The sequence below is a fragment of the Fukomys damarensis genome, unplaced genomic scaffold, assembly GCF_012274545.1.
Source record: "Fukomys damarensis isolate Sample0158 unplaced genomic scaffold, DMR_v1.0_HiC HiC_scaffold_30, whole genome shotgun sequence".
In the NCBI taxonomy this organism is placed as follows: Eukaryota; Metazoa; Chordata; class Mammalia; order Rodentia; family Bathyergidae; genus Fukomys; species Fukomys damarensis.
The window spans coordinates 41,358,171-41,379,090 of NW_022900942.1; the positions used below are offsets into that span (position 1 = coordinate 41,358,171).

Sequence of the window (20,920 nt, forward strand, 5' to 3'; positions counted from 1 at the left end):
AAGTGAGTGTTTTTTATGCTTTTAGGATATTAAAATAGTTGCCTCTCTAGCCAAAGAAAGAATAATTATTCTATCAGTCTTTGCCTGAGCTGAATAGAACATAAAGAAACAGACTGAGATGTTTATTTAAACATAGACCTCTTTACCTGTTTTCCCTTAACCTTCAGTACTATTACCTTTGTGAAACAAAACTTAGGCTATCACCAAATTGTGCTCTCCCAAATCTTGCCACTAAGGCACCATAACCATGGACCTGAGTGCTGGCATAGTTGAAAATGGCCTCCTCTTCCTCCTTCAAACACAGTCCTTTATCTGCCACCACCACCACCACCAGTTCCTGAACAATGATGTATTACGTTTGTAGTTTCCTGTGGAGACAGGGGAGGAGAAAGGGGAATGAGACCAACCTAGGATTTTAAGAAATAATCCTTGGAAGCATCAGATGAAGAAAGGAGATAAAAGTCAGGTGTGCTTTTCAGCAGCCCTCTAATCAGGTGCGGGGTTCAAACTCTTTATTGGGAAAGTGAAGAATGAGATTGTTGTTTCTTTTCATTGGAGGACTCTAACCTACCTCTCATGCTACTCCTGTCAGAGCTAAGCTCTATAAAAGTAACGCATTCCCCAATTTCACACATCTCAGATGTAGAAAAAAACACTGTTGTCCTCTTAGCCTAAAGTTGGAATTCATCTTTAACTTGAACCAAAAAGGAAAAAGAATCATTGAGAGGTACACATTTCAGAGCACAGATTTTTTTTATCCTACCTTAACAGAGCCTAGCCACAGATGGGAGGGCTGGCAAGGAGAATCGGGGGTATGGTGCCAGCCTGTCTTTCATTGGGTCTGCATACATCTCTTCCCTTCCATTTCTTGGACATTTCTCTCTCAATGTATTCTTTAGGCATTTCTCATTCCATTGGTAAAATTCAGTCTTGGATAATGTATAATTTCTGGAGGGATAAGAACAATGTCACTTCCTTGGCACACTGCTACAAGTTTCTGATCCTAGAACGTACTCTTCCCATTTAAGGTAAAGCGATTTTTTTTGCCTGATTATACACAGGAATCTGGGACAGCCAAGTGAATTTATGTTGTGAAAACTGTTTTTATCTAATATAATCAGGCATAGAGACACTTGGAATCCATGCTGATTATGTAAATTGCTACTGAATATCTCTGCATAGCTTTGTGTGCAAGCTATTTTTTCTCATGAAAAGGAATTTTTATAGTTTTGTTCTTCTTTTTCGTTCTAGAATTACAAAAATGGGTAGCAGAAAGCCACGCCTATGTTTTATTTTTCTTTCTCATACACAGAACCTTTGATTTTAGGAGGAATAAGATCTTGCAATGTAAACAGAGAGAAAGGCTGTGGAAAAGCACAGTCAAGCATGTGTGAAGTAAACCTTGCAAATACCAAAACCGCACTTTATTCACAGGGGAGTTTCGTGTAGGTGAAAAGTCTGAACTGCCAGGTGAAGGAATTTGAATATGCGCTATGCGAAACAGGTAACCATAAAATCATTATAAATTCGAGAGCAGTATGATAAATTTGGAGATTGGAAAAGATGGATCTGGTGACAGTGTGTCAAAGGAGAAGAAAGGCGGGTTAAAATATCTCCATATTCCACAAAATAAACCTCTAGCCTTCCTTATTAGGAAAAATTCTTTAGTATTTTCTTAGGTGCCACCTGAAAAGGGGCTATAATTATATTGCCTTCCCTGACCACCATCTATAGGTATACTCTTTGACTCTGTGTTCCCATAGAGAATTAGGCTAAGAAAAATACAAATATCAATACGCATGTATGTATTCATATTGTATTACACTTGATCTGAAGGTGAGCATTTTATAGCATAGAAAATGTATATTAAGTTACATTTCAATGACAAATAGCATAGAGGTTGTCAAATGATTTAATACAACATGGCCTCATTAATTCAGCTCTGCAAATCTGTGCTCATAACACATCTAAGATCCTGATGTACTTTCCACAGCATTATTTATTTAATGCCACTTTTGCAGGTGTCCATAGTCCTCCTCCACAAAGGAACTCCTCAGAAGTGCTGCAAAAATGCTTTATGTTATCTCCTCTAGTCCACATTCGCATTTAATAACATCTCTTTTTTTAAACGCACTTTCCTTTTATATCCCTTCTTCAACCCTAAAAATCTGTTGAGGAAAGATAACTTTTTCAGTATGAGTTCTGTGTGTGTTTTGGGGACACGCGCCTTAGGAGATTGCTTTCAAGCACTGAATTAAATAGCAGCAAAGCTAAATCTCTTCCCATGGGTTTTATTCCCATTGGGGAGCAAAACTGATTAAAATATCCACTAAAAGAAGTCATTTTTAAGCTTTGGAAGTTGACTCAAACCAAGGAGATTGTTTCTAAATACTGAGTTCACTTTAGAGACAAGAGGAGCCACTGAAGTATGTGGAACTCCGTGATGGGTAGCTAATCTCACAACTTTACAATCAACATTACATTGAGACCCAGTCATCAGACAAATTTAGCTTCATAAACAGTACCTGCTTTAAAACACACACACACACACACACACACACACACACACACACACACACGATGCTTATTGTTAAGCCACGGCATCTGCTTCATAAACAGTACCTGCTTTAAAACACACACACACACACACACACACACACACACACACACGATGCTTATTGTTAAGCCACGGCATTATTCATTCCATTTGGTCTGTAAACCTCTAGTCCCTGCATTCTTTTTTTATGGCCTGAGTACTACCTCACCTAAAAGTCCACTCAAGATAAAAATGACCTCTTTCCAGTCGTAGGGTTCTGTTGTTTCATCATTTGGCAACTGTTCATCCTCTAAAATCCATGGACTACATGGGCATCATATTTAACATGAAGATGAATCAACTCCTTGGATTCATATGCTCTGTGCTCACAAAGGTAGGGAGTGACTTAATATTTTTGTCAGTCCAAATTGAATTCCTTCTCATTACATCAAGAAACATTTGTTTTTATTATTTACCTATCTGATTACCAAATAACTGATTTCACCAACAAAACTCTTTCTGCCATTCACCAATTTAACAGAGTAAGAGGTGTTGCTCAAGGTACGTAGCAATCACTATTCCTCAACCACGGAATTTTTCACAAATGCTGGCTACCACCCTGGCAGTGTGGGTTCTCTCTCAGTGGGGGAACTGCTGCTGGAGGAGAGGCTTAAACTACTGAGCACATCCGTAATATGCCACTGCTCAAGCCACAGTGTTTGAGTTGTAAATATCATAAAGAAGCTAACATACAGTATCTCAAAAGTATAGAACTGCAAGTAAATAGAATTGGTGTCCATTGATGAATTTTTATAAGTAATATTAATATTTTAAAATAAAAATAAAGGAAGGGAGGAAAATAAAAGCTGTTTGTTCTAGTCATATTTTCCTCTCTCTCTTTCTTCTCTTAATGTCCTGTTTGGTTTATTGATAGGTAATCTGTAATACGTGTTCTAGTCCTTCTATTATATACCAATTGGGTGATGTTGCAAGATCCACTGCCATTTATAACACTGCATAATGGTACAGTTATTTCCATTTAACAGATAGAAATTAAGAACAGATGAGGGATGTGCTGACATCTCAAAATAGCTAAATATGCTAGATGTTCTGTGGCTAAGGTCAAGAAAATTTCACTATCTTTTTTGCTATGATGCTTTACTGGAGGTTGCCTGATATAGGGCCACAAAACAACTCTTTCAGATATTTTCTCAGGGCTCTGTTTCTACTTAGGCTTGACTTCAAACCACAGCTCAAATCCAAGAGGCATATGTATGTCCTCTAATGACTGACATGGTGTGTCTTGAGCCAAGGTTTTCTCCTTAGTTCCTCTCTTTAACGAAAGTTTCTCTCATGGGCTTCTTAGCCATTCAGAGAAGGAGACTTCTAGTGAACATATTTCACAATATTTTCATGCACAGCATCCATGAATCCACTGAACATTTTCCTGGCTGTAAACATTTTCATACTTATGTAAAACACATTTTTAAAATGTTGGAATATGGAGATATCTATTGACATCTAAATTGTTTAGTTCTCTAAGCTGTTCCTAAAGGCATCAATACCAAAGGATATAAAGACTAAATCTATATGGATAATTCTGTTCCCCACTTGGGAGTCTGATAACTCTAACAGCAAGTTTGCCCAAAGGATATATCATCTCCTTAAGTTAAAAATATCTCATATGCAAGTGTTCTGGTTCCAGAGAATCTATCATCCTACATGATGACATGTCTTGTTCCTGGTGTCCTTCATGCTTTAAGGTATAAAAGCAACATGTTCAAAGGAATTAAAGGCTGAGAAGTCCCTGTACATTTGATTGATCCTACAATTTAATTACATTTCTTTTCTCTTTACTCATCTGCTATGTTTCATAAAGAGGTAAGAGGCTTCCAAATCTTTCTATAGAGTTCACTTTCCCCGAACTATTGTCTGCACACTGAGATTCACGGTGTCCAGTCAGCCGTCCCATCATTTAATCAGGAGATATTGCTTTGTTCCCATAATTACTATTAATTATGGCAAACTGAAAACTGTTTACTTCTCAGGACTGGAAAGACTTTTGTCGATGTAATGATCATGAACTAAACATTTGAACTAAGTGGCAGACATTGGCGAAAAGTATTTTACAACTTTTACTGTACCACGTGCAATAAACATGCTGTATTTACCTCTTTTCCATATTGCATTTATTCCTATAAAAGAAGTAAAGACACCACACTTCTCTGAGTAGACCTGGCATTGCTTTCCTCTGCTTATGAACAAAGGGCCACATGGGACAAAATCCTCAGCCGTGGCACCATCTCACCAAACAGACAGCAGGTTCTGACTTGTTTTGTAACTCCTTCGGGACAAAGAGAGGATAGTTTATGAGAAAAAAAACAATTATGCGTAGCCTTCGCCTTTTGTTATATTTTCATGTGTGGCAATGTTCTCACAGACAGTTTTTCTGTTTTATTCTGTCATCAAAGCAACAATTGTCCACTCAAGCAGCTTAGGAACCTACTGTGTGAAATGGCAAGTAAGCTCGATTTTTAAAGGAACAAGTTTTAAGAAGGAGATGCCTCCGTAGCATTCATTCTTCCACAGAGCACTGCAGACATTTTTTTGGAAAAGAAATACCAGCTCAGTAGCAAAAACAGCCACCATTGCTTAATCTCTCTATTTTAATAAGATTTAAAAAGCACTCAAACGGCAGAATCTATAAAATTCTAACTCAAGTAGAGCTTTCTCCAAGAAACTCTCGTAATAGTGATGTCTGTGTCTCCCTTTAATTAAATCATGTCATTTCCTACCTGAGAACTGATCTTCTCTTCCATCACCATTCCTATAGATGTTTCGCTATCTTATTAAGTTTTCATAGAATTGATACTTTCTAACACTTCTATAACATAGCACAGTTAATCTCAATGCTTTTCATTCTTGCCACTGTGGTCAAATGTCAAGTTTAATGTCTCTCACTTAGGTTAAACATTTACAGATTAAGGCTCACTGAACCTTCAGTGGTACCATTCACTCCATTAAAGAGGTCTCTGCCCTCATTTTCATGTAACATGTAGTCATGCTCCAGAAACCACTTACAGGGTCCTTTATAACAGAAACAGTCAAATTCACTGCCAAGTCCTTGAAATGGTAAATATAGCCCAAGTATAATAAAGTGATGCTGATTGATTATGCATCTTTCAACTGAATCCTTCCTTGGAGGCAGCACCATTTTTTGAATTCTATCACCTGTAAGAGAAGATTCCATTTCTTAGGGATTTCAATGATCTTGAATCCCCCAAGGTCTTCAGTGCTTGGTAGTTTTTCTCACTAAAAAGAGGAAATTTGGGCTGAGGATTTAGCTCAGCAGTTCAGTGGACTACCTTGCAAGCACAAGGACCCAAGTTCAATCCCTGGTACCCTCCCCCAAAAAATATATATATAAATAAATAAAAAAGAGGAAATTTGCTGCATTCAATACAGTGGTACCGCGGGTCACAAACTTAATTTTTTCCCCAATTCTGATCACAAAGTGGATTGAATGAGAATCAAATCAAATTTCCTCAGAAAGTCAACATTAAACCTAACTTTTGAGAATCAAGACTTGTCATGTAGAGGTACAAGATCCCAACAATGAATGTAACTGTACTGTATCCCTAAAATGTACCAATAAACTCAATTAAAGCTGAAAAAAAAAAACCTAACTGTTGAATTTGGCTCGATGCTGGTTCATTCAATTTGGTTCATTCAACTCAGGTTGTGACCAGAATCAGAAAGAATTAAGTTCATGAACTGAACTAGTCACAACTATTCACCTTACAATTACAGTCAAGAAACAACACCATTGTTCTATTTTGTCTAGCTTTGTTACAAAATAATTTAAGAATTTTTGTTACATATGGAAGAAAATATTTTATGTATGTTTCTAGAATTTATGATTATTTGATATCAATAACTTAATTTTTTAATAAAACTTCTATTGATAAAAGCTATTGTTTTTTCAAAAAAGCTAAAAAGCTAAATAGATTTCTTAATTCTTAATATTTGTACCAGTGTATAATCTCCACATCCAACAACTAGTAAAAAATGCTTAGGACATAAAAGAATCCATAAGTACCCACTCTAAAGATTAAATTAAGAAGCCTACCAAAGTCTTCTTCCATAACCTAATTGATTTTCCACGCTGATTGCTGAGTTAAAGAGATCAAGACAATAGACAGCCTCAATTTTCTCTTGTCCAAAAAATGCCCTTAGAATTTGTTTTCTAGCACAGCTCCACCTCATTTGTATTACACTGTTTTTTTTTTTTAACATTAGCTTATTCTTTCTAAATATCCACAAAGCATACATTGCACTTGAGGAGGACCTTAACCCTCAGTGATTGGTGGCTGGGATAGTTACCCACCAGAAAAATATTCCCAATCAATGCTAATCCCCACCTTGGTCAATGTACCCCATATATTTAGAGATTCAAAAGAATATGTGCTTGACCAGTGGTAATTTCACTGTATGTTCTCACCTGGCAATTTTAGATGTGAAAAAGTTACATTTCACATAGTGCCCTACCAATGACAATAATTTCATCAGATCTATTCAGTTGTCAGTTTTGCCCTTCTCCCCTGACTGTTAAGTATCACCTGCTTTGCCAATTACTAACAATCTAGAAGTTCCAGATTCAGAAAAACAAAAATGCACAGCATCCAGCTGAATTTGTATTTCAGATTAGCATGAAATACTTGAGATACAATTAAACTAACACATGTCATTTATCTGAAATCTAAATATAACTAGGTACCCTGCATTTTAGCTGGCAACATTGTTTCTGTCACTTCCCCTGTCTAAATTCCATTCTCCTCCTTCCTAAACCTGATGCCTCTTCTAAACCTTTGAACACACCTAACATTAAAAGTGTGAAGGCCTAAGGAATCGTTCTATAATCTGTAAAAAAATGAGTCACATGCTATTATTATTATTATTATTATTATTATTATTATTATTAGAAATATTTCTCCCATCTTATTCACCAATGATTTTTTTCTGTATGGTTCATATATAATCTATTTCAAATAGATTGTGTAAATATTTTAATATTAATGATAGACATCTTTTGAGAGAGCTAATATAAGATTTTATGTTGTTTTTTAAACAAGCATTTTAATATTGTGTTTTGGTGTCTGCAGTCATGAGAGCAGATTCTTTTTAGTTTCTCTTGGCATTGATGGATTGCCTACAATCTGGTGTGTAAACAGTCCTGGTGAAACAGTGCGAAATGTGGTTCCAAATTGACTTTACTCCCTAAAATGTTTTGAGCATAGGGAGAAGGGGGAGTGGTATGGTTTCAAGGTGGGAATTTTGACAGAAGGGACCTACATTTTTACCTCACTCCGGAACCACAGAGCTTCTCTTAGTGGGATAATATCAGGAAGAATTGCCAAAATAGCTGGGTTCCTTCCTATTTTACCCACACCTAAGATGACAGACCTTGAGGAATTTTATGTGTTGCAAATCAATAAGAAACATTTTATAAAAAAGAAAAATGTAAAATAGATTTTCAAACAAAAGTTTACTTTTGGGGAAGGTAGAAGAGAGAGAATGCAAAATATTCTGCAGTTTTCTTTGACATTAAAGGTGCATAGCCTGAACTTTTTGCAGATTTCAAAATAAAACTAAACAAATAACTTTAACTCAAATATTCAAAGGATAGAGAGAAATAAGACATCAAAGAAATGGAATTATTATTAGGTGTGGATCCTTTTTAGTTTACAGCACACATAGATAGAGCTTCCTCAAAATTATTCAAAGCTGTCTGTTTGGAAAAAAAAAAAAAAAAACTATAAGTTTGGGTGCCCTGGTCATGTGACTTTGTCACATTTGTATTGTCCAGGACATTCTAATAGTCAACAGTTATCAGTAACACTAATCCCACTCAACCTAATTAGAGGCTGGAGAATCTCAAAGATAGCTCACCTGGAATAAGATGGGTGCTGCAGCCTGGCCTCCGGAATAAGTAGAAGTACTAGCACATGCACAGTATGCTGTTCAAAATCTACTTTTCCATTCTTACCCTTCCTGCACGTCAGCCTCACTCACTCCCTTCGTAGACATCTGGTATTTCTCTAAATTATGGGAAAGGCCGCTAACAGCATCAGAGTTTTCTGCTCAAGAACGATCATCTCTAACAATACTTTGAAAATTCCCATGGAAAAACTTTGATTGGCACCTTTTCCAATGAACTGTGATGTTCGGAGCCCATTATACTACTTGACAATGGCAGTTGGGTATTGATTACAAAGCTATCGGAAGAATGAAAGTCTCTGGGAGAAATCCCACAAGGGGAGTAGAAGGAGGAGTTTTCAGAATGGTAAAAATACTGGTCAAGCAAAACAGTGAGTATTTACCTCAGGAAAGTGACAAATATTAAATATGAGATAAAAATAAATTGCAACCTTAGCAAGTGCTCAAGTTTAACAAAATACCTTACTAGAAGGTTGGGAAAGACCTTTTTGAAGAAATGCCATTTAAATTGAAGTGTAGAGAGAAAAGATAAAAGATTACTCATGCAAAGGGAATAATCAACAAGAAAGCCTTAAGGTAGGAAAGTGTTCAGCACTTTAAAAATGACAACAAAAAGGTTACTGTAGCTTGAGAATGGTGAAAATGTCTAGTTCCTACTTGACATTATGAAGGCTTCGGACAAATTACACCAACAAGAAGCCAAGCTAAAGACTTTATATATTTGTTTTCAAGTGAAATTGGTTTGGCATAATAATGTGATAGGATCCAATGGATGTTTTCACAACATATTTCACACGTGAAAGTTCAAGGAGTGTAGAGGGATAAAAGTAGGTGATAAAAATGAAAAAAATGAATGCGGCAAGGGAAGAGATGAAGACTGAAATTGCTCAGTACTTCCTCTGATGGTCTGTCTGATCAACTTTTCCTTTCCTTCCTGTACACTGAAAATCACCACATATAGCATCTATATTCAGCAGGACTGATGGAGTTTGACACTTCCTGATATGTTCCTACCTGTTCCAAAATCACAAAAACAAGTTAAACTGTATTGTTGAGATACTAGATTAATCTGTTCCATGAAGGAAGAAAAACGACAGTGAGCTGGGAAAGACATTTTAATATCAATGTTCACATAAAATAATCATGTAAGATTATTGAGTTACTGAAGATAATGATACACAATGTAATAAGTATTGCAAATCTCTGATTTTGAAAATTTATTGATTATGAAAATTTTCATAAAATAAGGAAAAAAGAGCTAAACAGGAATGCATATGAAAGCATATCTATCGCATTGCTCCGTTTTAGGTCTTCCATGTAAAAGGTCATCAGAGAAATTGCATCAAGGATATAAAGTAAATTAATGGCCATATGCTGGACACACTTGTCTTCCTTATTATTTTTGTTCATGTTTTGAGGAATATAACTGGCCTCTGATACAATTAAATCGTCATGAAGGGCAGAAAAAGAGTAAAACTATTCCTGATGCATGCAGTGAGCACACACTTGATATGGTGTTGAGTACACATATTAGTTTTAAAATAAAGCGGAAATGAAATTTCCACAGAAAATTGCCAGTTATCCCTCCCGATATTCCCGATATTGACCAATTGGACATAATCTTATTTCTGATATATTGACTTGACAGTTATTATATTGACTTGACAGTTAATTTGCTCATACATAAACATATCAACTTAATAATCAGGATAAATTCATCAGTGAAACCAAGTTATTTACAGGTTACTGTATTTGTGTATAGGAAATGGTGCATTAATTAAATTAACTGAAAATGTAATCGAAATACAGTTGTACTTACCTATGATCAACTGCAGTTGGAAAGTTTGCATGAAAATCATCTAGAAATAAAAAATTCCTAAGTTTTAAATTGTATTCTATTGAGATGCATGATAAAATCGTGCCATCTTATTTCATCCTTCCAAAGTCATGAACTATTCATTTACCTGGATATCTACACTTCTATGACAGTTACATATAGACCTAGCATAAGATTACATCTATATGACCATCATCATAGGTGGTTGTTATCATCACAAGTTGTCATAACCATCGTTATAGTTTGTTGTGATTATAACAATAATAATATTATTTTGGGGGGTGCCAGATCACTTTATTTTAACTAGACACTGAGAAATTGCATGTAAGATCCTTTGGAAACATACATAGCCTGGGCTTCCCTCCCTCCTAGGGAAGATTGAGATCTTTGTTGCTATTCAGACAAGAAGAAAAGGCTGTGGTGAGATAAAAAGAAAATAGAAAAGAAATGGTCCTATGTAATATACTTTCTCAGCTAGATAAATGATAAATGAAAGAAGGAAATAAGGGAAGTCCATTAAAAAGTATATTTGTCATGATTCTCCAGCAAAATAGTACCAATAGGAGAGAGGGGGAGAAAGAGAGAGGGAGAGAGAGAGAGAGAGAGAGAGAGAGAGAGAGAGAGAGAGAGAGAGAGAGAGGGAGAGGGAGAGGAAGGGAGGGAGAAAGAGAAGACTCAGGCACAGTTAATGGAATTTCAGCAGATGGCAAGTCCAAAATCCATGAAGCATCCTAGCAAACTGGAGATTTAGGTAAGATCTGATATCAGTCTTGAATTCAACTTTCTTCTTTTGGTAATCTCTTTAGGTCTTTGTTCCTAATGGCTTTAGTTCATTGACAGACATAGTCTTATTATCAAGGTTGTCTTACTATATTTAAGGTCTACTGAGTTAAATATCAATCAAGCCTAACAATTATGTCACTGTAACAACTAAACTTGTCTGACAAAACAACTGGCTTCATGGCCTAGTCAAGTTGACACAAAATTAACCATAACAGCAGACCCTGACCTTAAAAATTCAGAAATCTAATACTTTAATGCTCATGGCTCAGTTAGTGTCCTGGAATTTCATCCATCAAATTTATTAGGTGTCTTCATCTCAAGAAACAAAGAAAGAGAGGCTAAAAGGAAGCAGAGATCTTCTGATTCCAACCAAGAAGGAGTGACTGTTTTGTATTTCTTTGCTTGTTGTTTTGCTTTGTTTGGTCTGAAATAGGTGACAGGGCTACCAAATATAATTTATAAGAAGGACAATCAAACAAGGAAGAATGATCCTTACGTAAGCATTATAGCAAAATATGAAAGCCCATAAATAAATTTGTAGTAAATGTGTCCCTCTCTTTTTATGGGAGAGTGTTTTGGCTTGTATCTGGATGTCCCCCAAAACCTCACGTGTTCATAGGAGGGGCTTTTGGGAGTAAATGGATCATAGGCATGTGATACTGGATCATGGATGTGTGATACTGGACAAGTCTGCTGAGTGGTTTATCATGGTTCTGGATGTGGATGATGGACTAAGGAGGACCCACCCTAAGTGCGAGTGGCCTGGATGGAATGAAAGGGAAAGAGCAGGAAGACTGTGGCTTCCTACTTGCCACAGCATTAACTTTTTGCCTCTGTCATGCACCTCTGCCATACCACCCTGCCTTAGAGTCAGCTGACTGAAGACTTGCACCTCTATGAACTGTTACCTGAAAGAATCTTTCCTATTCTAACATGCGGCTGTTAGGTATTTTGTTTCAGCAATGAAAAAGTAACTAAAATAGAGTTAATATTTAATATTAAACTTATTCTTCTTGAAAGGAGACAAAAAGGGATTAGGTTACTGGTTCTGGAAATATGCTAAAAAGAAAACTGTGATAAATCTTTTATAAGTTGTATTTTTATAAGTTTTCTCTAGCCAAAATTGCTGACTATTTTCTAGTAAGGTGTACAGTAAAATTGGCAACCTTTAAATCTTCTGAAGAGTCAAATAGCAATAGAATATATTAGAATAAAGCATTCTACAATTTATGCTCAGCATAAAAGACAGGGTAATCTGTTTTAAATGAGGAAAGTTTATGAAATAATGAAAGTATTTTGTCTGACTAGAAATAAAAAAAAAAACAGCTTAAGGGCCATTCTATAGAACTACTACACTTTTTTGTTCAGGAGGATTGAAGTTTTATAGCAATGTCAAATGAAATTGATGACCTATAATATGTTTAAAATTAGTACAATTTTATCTTCATAAAAATTGTCAAAATGAAAAAACTTTATTTTTATATTTATATTTAGTCAATAGTTAGTTTAAAGTTTAGAGTATGCAGCAGATACAATGTGTAAGATGAAATTTCAGCGTAAAGGTAACTATAAATAGCCTTGAGTTGTGAATATATTCTATTAGATGATAAGACAATATTTCTCAACCCATCCAATTATAACTTTGCTCTGCTAAGATGTAATACTTTGTTGATAAAACATTTCCTGCCAATGCTTCATGAAAAGGGGTGTGAGGCTAAAATAAATCTTTCAAGCTCTCCATTCTGAAGTGTTTCCCTCTGTTAAATGTTTAGCACTAATAGGCATTCAGAAATCTATAAGAATATGATTCGAAAACTCAAATGCAACTGAAGAAATCCAGCATCGATCATATCCTCCTTTGCTCTAGGGTAACATCCTCTCCTATTGTCATAAGCAATAAATTTAGCCCATAGATTACACATGTATACCCCCTTAACCCTGTTATCATGATTTCATATTGAAGAGGATAAATGGCAAATTGCCTTTTATGAAGATTTTTTAAAAATTTAAGGTCACACCATATTGCTTGAGTTTTTCTATACCAGTGTCTATGTTTTCCATAGCATTTTCTCAAGTCTGAAGGAAGACATGGCTCCATTTTCACTGAACTGTCCCCAAGGCTTTGCCCTTAATCCTATTAGGTGAAAATGCACATGTGCACGCACGCACACACACACATACACACACTTAAACACATCTTTTCTTTTACTATAAAAAAACATGTTAATTCTACTTTTGCCTTCATTTCCTTGTTTCCTGTTTTCTTATTTGACATTGTACTCTCTATTTTCTTAGTTTCTAATGGTATCCTCAAGGACTGGGGATTTAGCTCAATGGCACCACACCTGCCTTACAAGCTCAAGGTCCTGAGTTCAATCCTCAGTACCACATAAATAAATAAATGCATAATACTCTAATGGTGTCCTCAATCTAAATAGATATTCTACTGACACCGAGCCTCCAGGAATTCATCAATTACAGTTGAGGTTTCCTACTTGTAAAATTGTTTTTGCTCATGGTGGCTGTTCCAGGTGAGTTTGATTTTCCATATCAAACTTGTCAGTCTGTCAAACTTTGAGAGAGATTTGTTCCATGTCTTCACTTCCAAGACAAGTTGACTTTCAGTGTATTCAGCTCTGTTAAGACACCATGGTAACTTCCAAACTTCTTATATTTCAGGCCAGAAACTGCAAGTCCTACTATCCATTTTTACACGGGAAAAAAGATCTCTATCAGCTGATGCTGTCTTATTTTTTATATGTTATAGCAATTTGTACAGATTTATTCAGGTTCCTTCTCTGTAGTCAGTGAATTTGAGCTAGTTTTAGAATGATACATAAAATGGCACAGTCTTCTGCTAGTGTATCGAAGTCTAGAATCTTCAGGATTGTGAAGGTGATTGGAGAGGACAAGTATCCTGTTTGTTTGCTTTTTTGTGGTCTTTTGTCTTGCAGAGCTCTAAATTCGCCTTTAGATTTTTCCCATGCTGCCTGGTTGACAGAAGTTGTTCCTCTTAGTTTTAATCTTTTCTTTACCACAAGCTTTTGATGGCTGTCCTGTCAAATGATACAGCATGTCACATGGTAGCAGCATCGGAACACACTCTGCAAGGAGCAGTCTGTAGAAGCCATTGTGTAAATTTTCCTCAGTCTATGAATGACTCTATTCATAAGTCTTCCTAAGGCACCAACAGTCTAACTAGGCCCTGGGTAAATGTACCTTAAAATTCTGTGAATCAGAAATTTCTTCACTTTTGTCTTTTAAAAGATTTCTTCCTTCCAGAATATGGTTTGCTGAGATTTTAGGAAGCAAACCTCCTACTTTCAATACATGCAAAGTCTCAGTATGCATAATTCCCTGATCATACTCAACTAATGTCTATTTTTACATAGTAAGCACTTTCATGAACAAAGACTACCTAATCTTAGAAGTTCAAACCTGGGAGAGACCTTAGACATATCTAGTATGCTTAGAAATTGAGAATCAAGACAAGTAAAGCAACTTTAAAAATTCGTCCTATGTACTCACTGAGTCATTACCAGATGCTGGGTCTTCTAATTCTTGGTCCAGTATCTGTGTCTTTTGCTTTAATGCCTGTTTTGCAAAGGAAATGTTTCAACTTCAGTACTATGCTGAACTGTGCAATCATTAATAGGTTCTATGTAATTCTGTATCCTAAACAGAAAACTCAGATTGCATGTACTCCCCATAAGTCACTTTATTGACAAATAGAAATTCTGATAGCACATGTAACAGTTATTTGTTCAATAAGTTTGTGTCAAATCAGTCAAAAGAAATAACGTTTATTCTTACACCAATTAGTAAATGGATTATTTCTAGCAAGTATTATCATGGAATGTTTAAAATTTTTATCAACCTATGCTTCTACCTTAGTAGATGTAGATCTTCTGTGCATTATGAACTTGATGAGAACTAATAACTTTCCCTTTGAGTAGATGTCTCTTAACTAGGACACTTTATGTCTTTCGGATAATCATATTAAATCATTGTACTATGCAATGAAAACACAATAAACCTTCCATGTGACAGCTACACTCATAAAGAGTAAAAAGTTTCAATTTTGGTGAATTCACAATGAGGCCTTTTCTTCTACCATGTAAAGTACAAGTATAGATGAAAGCAGGATAAAATTCAAGGTGGACTTTGACCCACTAATCTAGCTATGTAATACATGGGCCTTTTTTAATATAGGCTTTACCCAAGGGATGAAATAAACAAATTGATTTTGCTACAGATACTTATCTGCTATCACTGTCACCTAAGGGTTCTTAAATACATTAGTGAACAGTGCTTTGTGTTAAAAGAAAAAGGAATGTGCAGCAGTCTTTAAAAACTGGGTTTCATGAAGCACCAGTCTTTAAACTGGGTTTCATGTAGGGTTTCTCACAGTGTCAGCATTCAACTTTCCACCTACCCATTTATAAATTTTCATGAACACTCCAATGAAAATATGCCACTAACCCTGAAGGAAGCTAGAGTCCACTTTGAGACTTTGGTGCTGAAATGATGGCAAGTCATAAACAGTCACCACTGACCCATTTCCTCGGTGAAGTTTCTCATTGCAAACTCAACAACAACTGTTGACCTCAAGACCCAAAGAACATCAATTACCCAGCCTACTGAGGTGGGATACAGTGAACCGGCAGAACCATTTCACTGCTACCCAACTCACATCTTATCATGGGTTGAAAGCAATTTGTCCCATATTTAAACTGCTGCAGAGAATTCTTTACTAGGTTTTGGATAGGTTTGCCTTCAGTTGGATGATTTGAATAGCTTCTGTGGTAGGAGAGATGTTGCCCTCAGATAATGATTTTGCATTTCTCCTCACCTTTAATGGTTTGAACCTCAAGGGATGTCACTGTGCTTTTGATGAAGGTCAAAGCATTTTATAACCTTAATAAAAGCTCATAGCCTCGGGAACAGCAAGTGTGAGTGAATATGGGGGACTGAATAAAAATATAACTAAATTGCCACTTTAGACTATATCAGCTTCAAAATTTCAAATGCAAATCTCAGTTAGAGAATATAATGGTGCCCCAAACTTTGGTACTATGACAAAATATATGCACACAGAAATTGGCATTATTAAAAGAAAAGCAAGATAAATTGTCTTTTTCTCCTCTGGGACCAGTTTTTTCTCAGACACTTTATATTCAGTTGTCGAGTATTTTACATAGATACTATTCAGATCGAAGTTAATAAGGACGCCAATAGATATGAATTGAAAACACTGATCATGGTGGTTCTTAATTATTGTAATTTTGTTCCTATACAGAGTTTAAGTTGCTGTATTTTGATGTGTGAAATGAATACAAGGTAATAAGCAAAAAAGATTATGCGAAATACATGATCATCTACATTTCCCAAGAGATAAGTCACTCTATCCCAAACATTACTAATAAATTACAGCTTTCAATGGATTATTTAAGGGCACCCTCTGGGGAAATCATCTTAACATAAATGCAGCGAACCATCTTTTTCCAGTTTTCCTAAGTTTCTAGTGCCTTCCTTCAGGCATAGTTCATCTCATCCGAAATAATTATGTTCCCAGAAACTGAGAAAGGAAACAAATGTTGCCATTCTAGGAACGAGGATAAAATAATATTTTATCTTCTTTGACCTTCACATAAACCCTTAGAGAAAAGCACCATTATTTGTATTCACAGAAATGTTGAATAATTTTGCAAGGTTATACTCCTGATGAGTATCAGAGCTTAGTCCTGTTGAATTCTTCTGTGCTTTCAAAAGCATATAACAATAAACCTTATTGTTTACTGTCCCAATAAATGTGAGGAGTCCAGGAAAGTTGCAGAAGGACCTAGACTAGGGTAGTAGTTGAAATGCAGGCAATGACCCTATGAGAAGGAGGACAGTTGTCCAGAGGGTTCCTTCTCAAGTTCAATACCCAGGACACTAGACTAGGAGGTTGAACTGAGGGGAAAGTAAACCATCATTCAATTTATCAGCATGAAGCAGAAAAATCACATAGCCTTCTAAACTAGCAACTTAGAGAGGGCCATTAGATTACCAAATAAATTATTATACAAGTTATAGGATAGATTCAATTCTTCAATTTTATTCATCCACTATTTCCATTCAAGCTAAATGGGGGAAGGGTATAGATCTTTTAATTTATCCTGAGTATCTAAGACAAATATTTGCTAACAAGTAAATTCTTCATAATGTGTAATGAATGAAGATGATCAAAATTGAAGCGAGGCAGAGGACAGAATTTAAGGATGGGCTTCAAACATCTTCCCTGAGCCTGAGCCTGAAGGTACTTTGTCTGGGATAATACCCAAAAGTTCCAGAATTTAAGAACAATTCTTATTATCTTTAACTCCTTTATGAAGTTCTATCATGTCAGTACATGCACTATTAGAACAGAAACTGCTCTTGAGCAGGCCACCTTTGTGCTACAGAGCAAAAATTAATTTAGTTGATTACTTTATCAATGTATTCCTATTGATTTTGGAACATGTAGTTATATCCAGGTAGTCTATTTCCTGTTACTTTCAATTCCATAGATTTGAGGAATTTATAAAGAAAAGCAATTTATTTCTTGCAAACTAGCAATTGGGAAAAGCAGAACACGATGGTGGTAAGACATGAGGGAGATAGGAAAGAGTGAGATTACTTTTATAATAAAACCACTCCTTTTATAATTAACCTACTCTCTTTATGGTAGCATAAATCCATTCATGAAGGTGGAGCCTTCATGACCTAATCACTTCCATCAGACCTCTTCTTCCAATGCTTGCTCCAGAAACTAAATATTCAAAATATGGATTTGGTGCATATATTCAAACCCTGAAACCTGCTTTTAAAACAAATACGATACTGTCTTTTCTGGGTTATACTCTTGAGCTTTAATAAGCACTATGTCTCAACTGAAGTCCTAAAATGTTTTATAAAGTTTTATGTTAACAATGAGTCATTTATTCATTTATTTTCAAATATATATTAATGTCTTGCTTTGGGAATAAAATATTTGAATAGTTATTATAATGCATACTAATGGGGAGGGAAATAGAAAACTATGCAAGAATTTACAATGGTAAAAGATTTTTGGATAAGGACAAATAAGGAAGACAGAAAATGTATTTTAGTATCTTTAGTTCATTCATGGTTTTTTATTATTACATATAGAAAATGATATTTTCAACAAAACATAATACATAATATGTCATTCCATCTTAGCATCCAAAAGCCTGTCTTAGAACAGGGCTTGACTTCATAAACATTATGGATATTGAGGTGAGTTGTTGTTCTTTGCTTTCATGAGTGAAATGTTTAAACTTGGATGTGCAATCACTGCCCAGAGTTATAGGCACTAATTTTGTCCTTTCCTGATCTTGTCTTTCACTTTCTTGTCTTTCATTCTCTTGTCCTTCCTCAGCAACCTCAATAAGTAGGATGTGATGAGATAAGAATAAATAAATACATGAATTATCAAATACTCCTTTGACATATTGGTCATCTGATGATATTTTACATAGCCAATTATCTTACATATTTATCTTCTGTATTAAACAATTAGGTTATTAAAATTAGAGCTTTCTTATAATACGTAAGTGTTAGAGCACGTATTTCCTCATAAATGTAATTACATTTTCATTTGTTTGTTTTTTCCAGTATTCCCAATGCAAGTGAATGTGTTAGGCAGTGATAAATGTGGGTTCTTTCATCTGTATCTCCCAAAAGATTGCTTTTTGAACATTGGCTAAAAAAGGCTGACTTTTAGTACTCCAAGACAAAGGAAGTTCATTTAAAGTTTTATGCCAAATTGTCTTTCTCTCCAGGGCCTCAAACATTATCTCAGTGATAATTGCTAAGTTTTATATAATGAGATATTCAGTTAACATTAATGGTATTGTGTTGGGTCCGTTAGGGATCTTATTTATGAAGCTAGATACAAATTCTTTTAATAGGAAAAGCTAATTTTTCACAGCGTTATAATGAATGTTTCAGTCCATGCTAGCTGTTAAGATTCCCTCTCTCAAATCTACAAATTAGGTATTATTTTTAAAAGGATTAAGGTATTTTAAATGCCAAATCCCTTTCTCTTGCTTTAAGAAATATTTTTTAAAACTAAAAATGATGTAAGAAAGACATTAAACATGTTATTTTTACACTTGAAAATTAGTGAAAAAAATAACTGACTTTTGAAGGACTGGGAGGAAAGAAAGAATATATGAAGAACTGAAACTGTACCTATAGGGAATGATACTCTCCTCTAGTTTACAGAAAGCAGGGAGAAAAATTAATCTCAGTTTAACAACCCCAAGATGGAATTATGTTTAGTAAATCTGTTCATGCAATTAAAGAACAATTCTTGCTTCATAGCATAAAGAAATGTAGCACATGTTGTCTTTAGAAACAAAAGCAAAAAAAAAAAATAATTTCATCATGTAGTGCCTAACAGGTTGTGGATTATTTATAATAAGGATATGAATATCAGCCTCTGGATTTGAATGAATAGCCTACCTATTTATTAGAAGTAATGATCAACCTCTAAAAGCTTATGCTTAGTAGTTTGAACTTCTTTATTTCATCATATGTCAAAATAGTCACAATATTCCATTTTTCTTCCTATATTATGCAGATTTGAGTATGAAGATGGCATGGTTTTAATTCTCCATTAATCATCAAACCAAATTTGCACTATAAGAAGTTTTATTGGAGCTTTAAAAATAATGATAGTTGTTAATAATCACTAAAAGCCTAGTCACAGAAATTTTTAAAAATGAGCAAATTTCATGATGAGGGAACTCACACACAAAATTTAAAACCCACACAAATATCCAAACATGTGACAAAACGTTTAATTTTATAAACAATGCAAGTAGACACAATGTCTCTACTTTCCCTGGCAAACTGGCAAATATCTTATTAAGGATACATTCGAATTGACTAGTAATTTTTAAACTGGGTAATGGAACTCGGGACCTTGCACTTGAGAGTCAGGCACCAAAGCCATTGAGCTAAATCCCCAGCCCTAACAAGGCTTCTTTTATTAAACAGATGGATGTACTCCTGTGCCAAATGGATGGTAAGAGTGAATTTTTAGGAAAGTTTGATTATATATACCAAAAATCACTAAATGCTCATATATTTTTATCCAGATATTTCAAATCTAGGAATTTACTCCAAGAAAATAAACAGTTGATAATAAACTGACATTAATGTTAATATAGGTATTTTTGTAAGGATGAGATATTATAAAAAGAGGATACTTAAGAATAAGTATTTAAATAAATTATAGTATCTTTTGTCACAATAAAATCTTCTTTGCTAACCTAAGAAACATTTTTTAACATAACAGAGAGGAGAAAAATCAGGGTTCCATTTCTATATATGACAAGATTACAAGTTTAGAAAATAAATAAATAAAAATCTTAACATGCCATATAGGACAAAAAGACTAAATGGAAATTTGCCCAAACATTAGTTGTGATTTTTTTTTTTTGCAAGAGAGAAAGAGAAGGGGATGTGTTATTAAAACCTCGTGGTGGGTGCACTGTGTGTAGGTGCTCAGTGAGAAGCAGATGTTCAAGTGAAGCTGAAAGATAAACAGTCAAACGTGGTCATTAAATATCTGCAAATTCGAGCCTTGCCAAGAAAACCTCAGACACAATTCTCAGGGTAATGTATGAGTGACCAAGGAAAACAGCATGAACACTTTCTCATGAAACAACCATGAGATTTTGCATACTTAATACTTGCAAGGCTGTGAAAATGTT

At 35.0% G+C, this 20,920-nt stretch overlaps 1 long non-coding RNA gene across 2 annotated transcripts in view; it reads left to right on the top strand.

Moving 5' to 3' along the window:
- LOC104856948 overlaps window positions 1-20,920 on the top strand; it is a 70,666-nt gene that overhangs the window by 47,809 nt on the left and 1,937 nt on the right. The window contains exon 3 of one of the 2 annotated variants that reach the window (XR_004514815.1): window positions 18,378-18,434. The exons of the other annotated variant lie outside the window; for it this stretch is intronic. This is a non-coding gene — a long non-coding RNA (uncharacterized LOC104856948). The remainder of the gene's footprint in view (window positions 1-18,377; window positions 18,435-20,920) is intronic. 2 annotated transcript variants of the gene reach the window in all.